Genomic DNA, 9,188 nt, shown 5'->3' with positions numbered 1-9,188 from the left:
TAATGTTCATGTATATCTGGGACGGTGAAGGGTTTAGATTTTGTAAGTTTCATGAAGGAAACCTGTATCAGACCAGAAGCCTATATTTGCTTACTGGTGGCTCTCAGCCTGCAGGTGGAGACTGGGGTATGAGGACAGCCTTGCTCTGTTCCTTTCAGAGCTGGGTAGCTTCTGTGACATTATTTTTATGAGAAGGAATTCATCTTGTCCACTATTTCTCATAAATTCAGGAGCAAGAATTCCTTAGTTCTGCTTTTGGTGTTCTCCTAGGCCTTTCCTCTCAGGGATTTTGGGAAATATCTGGCAGAGAATTCTGGAATTAAATCCCTAATGAGTGAATTCTAGCTCATCAGAAAATGTTTGTGATTTCTATACACGTTAAGTAGAACACAAATTCTATGAAGATAGAAAGATTGTTTTCGTCTCCATTATTTCCCCAGCATCCAAGATAATGTCTGGCATAAAGTAAATGCCAATAAATACATGTTGAGTGTAAAGTTGGATTCAGTAATTGACTGAAAAAATTGCATATTGTTTTGCTGTTCTCATTCTGGGATATAAATATGACCCAGGCATGGCCCCAAACAGTGTATAAATCATTCACAAAGCCTGTTATCTCATCTCTGTCTTTGTTTTCCTCTTCAAATAAATTATCTGAACTAAAAAGTAATTCTTTAACATGAGGTTGAACTTTAATAATATAACGTTTTTCATGTTCTTTCTTTATATCAAAGAGCCTTATTAATGACAACTTTAAAGAGATCTACCACACATGGATTTATTAAAATAGAACATTTGTTATTAAAATATTTTTTCTCACTTTTCTCTGGAAGAGCTATTGCATGTAGCACAGTTAGGGGCCATCAGCCAGCGGAAGGCTCCTCTGTTTGAGGTGCTGCCTGTTTTGTTTGCTCACTGTGGCATCAGGAAAGTGTAATTGTCTTTGGGAGTCCACTCAATCAGGTCCAGACAACACCTGAAGAGGCTGTTTAACTCCATACTTTATAATGACAACCAAATAAGATGGGTATTATCAGGTCACAGGGTGAGCTGAAGATTATATAATTAATTTAAGAATAAAAACATATGTGTTCTCATATGGCAAAATATTACAAATGAAATAGATTAGAATTCTGGCATTAAATTTCAATTTCTCCTATAAAAAGTACTTCAGTGGCTAATATGATCTTGCATTTCCACTCCTGGGCATATATATGGAGCAAACTATAATTAGAAAAGATACATGCACCCCAGTGTTTATTGCAGCACTATTTACAATAGCCAAGACATGGAAACAACCTAAACGTCCATCGACAGATGAATGGGTAAAGAAGATGTGGTACATATATACAATGGAATACTACTCAGCCATAAAAAAGAATGAAATAATGCCATTTGTAGCAACATGGATGGACCTAGAGATTATCATACTAAGTGAAGTATGCCAGACAGAGAAATACAAATATCATATGATATCACTTATATGTGGAATATAAAATATGACAAAGTGAACTTATCTACAAAACAGAAACAGACTCACAGACATAGAGAACAGACTTGTGGTTGCCAAGGGGGAGCAGGGTGGGTAGGAATGGATGGAGAGTGTGGGTTTAGCAGATGCAAACTACTACATAGAGAATGGGTAAACAACAAGGTCCTACTGTATAGCACAGGGAACTATATTCGATATCATGTGATAAACTATAATGGAAAAGAATATAAAAAAGAATGTATATATATATATTTATAACCCATCACTTTTTTGTACAGTAGAAATTAACACAACATTGTAAATCAACTATACTTCAATAAAATAAATTTTAAAAAACAAACAAAAAAAAGTACGTTAGTGGCTAAGTGAAACGTAAGGGCAGTCCTTTGTAATCCGGGTTCTGCGGGGTCTGCCGACCTTGTCCTTGTCACATTACACACATCCCTTCCTGCTTCAGGGCCTCCAGTAACAGCCGCCTAGACTTCACAGTCAGCAAAAGGGCTCAAGGTTCTCCTTTACACAGTCAGCATTCAAATGCATCTCTATAGACCAGCTATCCCAGTCCCTCACGGTACACAACTTGACGCAATTCCTTCTGTATTTACCACATTGAAGAATGCCGCTTCCTTTGTCCTATAACATGTTCTCTCTCTTTGTAGGGCACTATTTCTCTCTGACATCAGCGTCTGTGTCCTTCCACAGAATATCCAGTCATTTCCACGTCCCAGTTTCTGAATTATGTTGTGGTAGTCTGAAGATTTTGTGCTAGCTCTCTCTTCAGAAGAAAAAAATAAATTCCAGATTGAGTATGACAAAACCCATATCTCCCCCACTAACATCAAACACTTCCTCAGACTGTGGTTTTTACTTTTTTAGCCATCAACCGCATGGTTGCAGGCTACAGTGCACTGTTTTTTTCCAGAATACAAGTCTGCAGTTGATAAGAGCTAACATTTTTTTTTTGAACAAATACCATGTGCAAGGCCCTATAATAAATGTTTACAACTGTAAATTCATTTAATTCCTACATCAACTCTCTATCAATTAGATTTTGTTATTATGTCCATTTTTGTAGATGAGGAACCCGGGGTGGAGACAAATTAAATAACTTGTCCAACTCACAGTTTTAATAAAAAGAGGAACTGGAATTGAAATTCAAGCAATCAGGCTCCTGAGTTTGCACTTATGACCATTACACTCCGACGCCTCTCAAGACCTTGAATTTCCACTCTTTCTGGAGTTAAAAGTAAAGTGCAATATCTGTCCTGTCAATGGTAATGATATATTTAGACAAAGAACATGGAATCAGGCTGGAGTCCTCAATCCTAGTTGAAAACGATCCGAAATTGCACAGACCTGGGTCTGAACATGTTATCACCTGGGTCTTATGGCTGATGACTGTATCCTGAAAATTGCTTTTTAGCCAGACCATAAGTGCCTCACGAGGAAGGTACAAGTGAGCAGAGAATCAACACACAATCTACACAATCCAGTCTCCCATTTACTCAAGCCTATGCAGAGCTATGCATCCTTTGGTTCTCAGATTTTTCAGCCACGACCCATACAACTGATATCCTGCCCGCCTGCAACAGGGTCATCTATTCTGCATTATTTGATGTCCTTCCTGAGGCAGAGTCTGCTGCGTGTCTTCCTATATTCACTCTCCCTTCCTGAGCAAAAGTGGGGCTCAGCCAAGCTAGTTTTCAGCTCCACTTCTTCGTAGGAGCGATCAGGGGACCGGGTTCCTGTCAATAAGACACGAGCAGGTGTGTTCAGGGTGTGGAAGGAGGCTATTCTCCTTGTTCCCCCTCTTGCCGGATGGTGGATGTTAGGATTGCAGGTCTGGCAGCCATCCCAGACCATGAAGAAATGGGGCATCCTCCACGGATGGCTGGAAGGAGGCTGGATCTGAGGACAACCTTGAGGGACTGCTCTGCTGGCCGTGGACACCACATGTCCAGGCTTTTTCAATGTAAAAGAAAGAAACTTCTGTCTTGATGAAGCAACTCTTATTTTGGGTTTCATTGCATCATACCAGCTGAACTTAACTGATTCATTCTAAGTATCAGTAGAAGTGATGAGTTTAGAGCAATAGAAAAATAAAAGGACAATAGAAAATCAGGTAAACAGGTTAATAGTAATTTCTACGTGCTGTGGTTTAAAGTAGAGTTAGTTGCTTAATCTTGGAATAGAAATTTATTTATTTTACTTGTATTGCTTTTCAAAGAAAATAGTATTTATCAAAGACATGTCTTCCGGACATTATCCACCAGAAAGAAAGTATAGTGATCAAGGCTACATTAGAATAACTCAGCATAAAAGAAGTACTTTTTCAACAAAAAGATATTCTTTTGTTCTCTTACAGGTAGGTATCTTTCACTTCTCTTAGGAAACTTCTTTGCGTTATTGTTGCTTTAACATAGGACGTGTGGAATTTGGCTATTTTAAAATATTTTAGATAGGTTTTGTTATTTTTTAATTTTTTCTTTATTTTTAAAAACACAATATTGGTACTAATATTTAAGCAACACTTTCCTTACCTTCTCTTCTTTCCTCTCTCTTCCTCCTAAATCCCTTATGGATTTGTTGTTCCCTAAAAATGAGCCAACTGAGATCTGAATACTAACTAGCGAGCAAAAGTCTTTTGTTGTTCTCAAAAGTTGTTGCTCGTGTGACCTATTCATCCCCATTTTTACCAACACCTTACCCCAGACACTGAAGTTGTTGCCACCTTCGGCACGACTGGCTAGCTGGATCCAGGAGCCACTAGACATGACCTCCTGTCCTGACTCTACCACTGAGGACCATGAGTAATGGTAGTTGCTGACATTGTTGAGCATCCCTGGGTGCCAGGCACTTGTCTGCACACTCTGTGGGTTTTAGCTCATTGAGTCCACACAGCAACCCATCAAGATGAGTATTATCACTTCCAGGTTACATATTAGGAAAGTGAGTCAGAGATTAAATAATTTGCTCAAGTTTTTACAGTTAGAAAGTAAAGAAGCTAGACTTACACTCAACCCATCTGGTCCAGATCCTGCATTCATCACCTCTACTTGGGACCTCAAGGTATATAACCTCTATAAGACCGTTTATGCATCTCTTAAATAAGGAGGCCTCTTAGCCAGTCCTTGTGATAGCTTATATTTCAGAGTTTGTTATTAACACCATGTAGCTAGACTGTTATTGGGTATGACCTGGTTTTGATCTCATATAACTAACGGTTTTCCAATACCTCCCAGTGAACCAGCCAGGTATTTTGTGAAAATAAGATTTCCTTAAAAAAAGATTTCCTGAGGCCACTGAAAGCCTTCAGCTCTCTGATACAGGTCACTAGCCGGCCTGGAACATCTAGAACAAGTTCTAAATCATCAGCAAAATGGACTATGAATTCAGACACCAGACACATTTGTCTCCATATGCTATCATTTTAAAAAAATACATCTTTATTGTAATATAATTGCTTTACAATATTGTTACTTTCTGCTGTAAAACAAAGTGAATCAGTTAAATGCATACATATATCCCCATATCACCTCCCTCTTGAGCCTCCCTCCCACCCTCACTATCCCACCCCTCTAGGTCATCGCAAAGCAACAAGCCCATACCCTGTGCTATGCTGCTGCTTCCCACTGGCTATGTATTTTACATTTGGTAGTGTATATATGTCCATGCAACTTTCTCACTACATCCCAGCCTCCCCTTCCCCCCCTGTGTTCTCAAGTCCATTCTCAATGTCTGCATCTTTATTCCTGCCCTACCCTAAGTTCATCAGTACCATTTTTCTAAACTCCATATATATGCGTTAGCATATGGTACTTGTTTTTCTCTTTCTGACTTACTTCACTCTGTATGACAGACTCTAGGTCTATTGACTTACTACAAATAACTCAATTTCGTTCCTTTTTATGGCTGAGTAATATTCCATTGTATATTTGTGCCACATCTTCTTTATCCATTCATCTGTCGATGGACACTTAGGTTGCTTCCATGTCCAGGCTATTGTAAATAGAGCTGCAATGAACATTGTGGTAAATGACTCTTTTTGAATTATGGTTTCTCAGGGTATATGCCCAGTAGTGGGATTGCTGGGTCATATGGTAGTTCTATTTTTTGTTTTTTAAGGAATCTCCATACTGTTCTCCATAGTGGCTGTATCAATTTACATTCCCACCAACAGTGAAGGAGGGTTTGCTTTTTGCACACCATCTCCAGCATTTATTGTCTGTAAACTTTTTGATGATGGCCATTCTGACCTGTGTGAGGTGATACCTCATTTTGCTTTTGATTTGCATTTCTCTAATGACTAATGATGTTGAGCATCTTTTCATGTGTTTGTTGGCCATCTTTATGTCTTCTTTGGAGAAATGTCTATTTAGGTCTTCTGCCCATTTTATGATCGGTTGTTTGTTTTTATGTGATGGAGCTGCATGAGCTGCTTGTATATTTTGGAGATTAATCTTTGTCAGATGATTCATTTGCAAATATTTTCTTCCATTCTGTGGGTTGTCTTTTTGTCTTGTTTATGGTGTCCTTTGCTGTGAAAAACCTTTTAAGTTTCATAGGTCTCATTTATTTTTGTTTTTATTTCCATTTCTCTAGGAGGTGGGTCAAAAAAGGATCTTGCTGTGATTTATGTCATAGAGTATTGTTCTACCTGTGTTTTCCACTAAGAGTTTTTTTTTGGGACCACTCAGTGTGGCATGCAGGACCTTAGTTCTCCGAACAGGGATCGATCCCATGCCCCGTGCATTGGGAGCATGGAGTCTTAGCCAATGGACTGCCAGGGAAGTCCCCCTCTAAGAGTTTTATAGTGTCTGGCCTTACATGTAGGTCTTTAATCCATTTTGAGTTTTTTTTTGTGTATGGTGTTAGGAAGTGTTCTAATTTCATTGTTTTACATCTAGCTGTCCAGTTTTCCCAGCACCACTTATTGAAAAGGCTGTCTTTTCTCCATTGTATATTTTTGCCTCCTTTATCAAAGATAAGGTGACCATATGTGTGTGGGTTTATCTCTGGGACGTCTATCCTATTGCGTTGATCTATATTTCTGTTTTTGTGTGAGTACCATACTGTCTTGATTACTGTAGCTTTGTAGTATAGTCTGAAGTCAGGGAGCCCGATTCCTCCAGCTCCATTTTTCTTTCTCAAGATTGCTTTGGCTATTCGGGGTCTTTTGTGTTTCCATTCAAATTGTGAAATGTTTTGTTCTAGTTCTGTGAAAAATGCCATTGGTAGTTTCATAGGGATAGCATTGAATCTGTAGATTGCTTTGGGGAGTATAGTCAGTTTCACAGTGTTCATTCTTCTAATCCAAGAACGTGATATATCTGTCCATCTGTTTGTATCATCATTAATTTCTTTCATCAGTGTCTTATAGTTTTCAGCATACAGGTTTGTTGTCTCCTTAGGTAGGTTTATTCCTAGATATTTTACTCTTTTTGTTGCAATGGTAAATGTGAGTGTTTCTTTAATTTCTCTTTCAGATTTTTCACGATTGGTGTATAGGAATGCAAGAGATTTCTGTGTATTAATTTTGTATCCTGCTACTTTACCAAATTCATTGATTGGCTCTAGCAGTTTTCTGGTGACATCTCTAGGATTTTGTATATATAGTATCATGTCATCTGCAATCAGTGACAGTTTTACTTCTTCTTTTCCGATTTGGATTCCTTTTATTTCTTTTTCTTCTCTGATTGCTGTAGCTAAAACTTCCAAAACTATGTTGAATAATAGTGGTGAGATTGGGCAACCTTGTCTTGTTCCTTATCTTAGTGGAAATGCTTTCAGTTTTTCACCATTGAGAACGGTGTTGACTGTGGGTTTGTCACATATGGCCTTTATTATTTTGAGGTAGGTTCCTTCTATGCTCACTTTCTGGAGAGTTTTTTTCATAAATGGGTGTTGAATTTTGTCAGAAGCTTTTCTTCATCTATTGAGATTATCATATGCTTTTTATCCTTCAGTTTGTTAATATAGTGTATCATATTGATTGATTTGCATATATTGAAGAAACCTTTCATTTCTGGGATAAACCCCACTTGATCATGGTTTATGATCCTTTTAATCAGGATCTATTGGATTCTGTTTGCTAGTATTTTGTTGAGGATTTTTGCATCTATGTTCATCAGTGATACTGGCCTGTAATTTTCATTTTTTGTGACATCTTTGTCTAGTTTTTGGTATCACGGTAATGGTGGTCATGTAGAATGAGTTTGGGAGTGTTCCTCCCTCTACTATATTTTGGAAGAGTTTGAGAAGGATAGGTGTTAGCTCTTCTCTAAATCTTTGATAGAATTCGCCTGTGAAGCCCTCTGGTTCTGGGCTTCTGTTTGTTGGAAGAATTTTTATCACAGTTTCAATTTCAGTGCTTGTGATTGGTCTGTTCATATTTTCTCTTTCTTCCTGGTTCAGTCTTGGAAGGTTGTACTTTTCTAAGAATTTGTCCATTTCTTTCAGGTTGTCCATTTTATTGGCATAGAGTTGCTTGTAGTAATCTCTCATGATCCTTTGTATTTCTGCAGTGTCAGTTGTTACTTCTGCTTTTTCATTTCTAATTCTGTTGAATTGAGTCTTCTCCCTTTTTTTCTTGATGAGTATGGCTAATGGTTTATCAATTTTGTTTATCTTCTCAAAGAACCAGCTTTTAGTTTTATTGATGTTTGCTATTGTTTTCTTCATTTCTTTTTCATTTATTTCTGATCTGATCTTTATGATTTCTTTCCTTCTGGTAACTTTGGTTTTTTTTTTTTTTTTTTGTTCTTTCTGTAATTGCTATAGGTGTAAGGTTAGGTTGTGAATTTGAGACTTTTCTTGTTTCTTGAGGTAGGATTGTATTGCTATAAACTTCCCTCGTAGAACTGCGTTTGCTGCATCCCATAGGTTTTGGGTCATCATGTTTCATTGTAATTTGTTTCTAGGTATTTTTTGATTTCCTCTTTGATTTCTTCAGTGATCTCTTGGTTATTTAGTAGCATATTGGTTAGCCTCCATGTATTTGTATTTCTTACAGTTTTTTTCCTATAATTGATATCTAGTCTCTAGTTGTGGTTGGAAAAGATGCTTGATGTGATTTCAATTTTCTTAAATGTACTTGGGCTTAATTCGTGACCCATGATTTGTGATCTATCCTGGAGAATGTTCCATGTGCGCTTAAGAAGAAAGTGTATTCTGTTGTTTTTGAATGGAATGTCCTATAAATATCAATTAAGTTCATTAGGTCTAATGTATCTTTTAAAGCTTGTGTTTCCTTATTTATTTTCTGTTTGGATGATCTGCCCCTTGGGGTAAGTGGGTTGTTAAAGTCCCTACTGTTATTGTGTTACTGTTGATTTCCCCTTTTATGGCTGTTAGCATTTGCCTGTGTATTGTGGTGCTCCTATGTTGGGTGGTTAAATATTTATAATTGTTATGTCTTCTTCTTGGGTTGATCCCTTGATCGTTATGTAGTGTGCTTCCTTGTCTCTTGTAATAGTCTTTATTTTAAAGTTGATTTTGTCTGATAAGAGTATTGCTACTCCAGTTTTCTTTTGATTTCCATTTGCATGGAATATCTTTTTCCATCCCCTCACTTTCAGTCTGTGTGTGTCCCTAGGTCTTAAGCAGGTCTCTTGTAGACAGCTTATATATGGGTCTTGTTTTTGTATCTATTCAGCCAATCTGTGTCTTTTGGTTGGAGCCTTTAATCCATTCACAT

The sequence above is a fragment of the Delphinus delphis genome, chromosome 5 (assembly GCF_949987515.2).
Source record: "Delphinus delphis chromosome 5, mDelDel1.2, whole genome shotgun sequence".
NCBI classification, from domain to species: domain Eukaryota; kingdom Metazoa; phylum Chordata; class Mammalia; order Artiodactyla; family Delphinidae; genus Delphinus; species Delphinus delphis.
Note: the sequence above shows the minus strand (reverse complement) of the source record.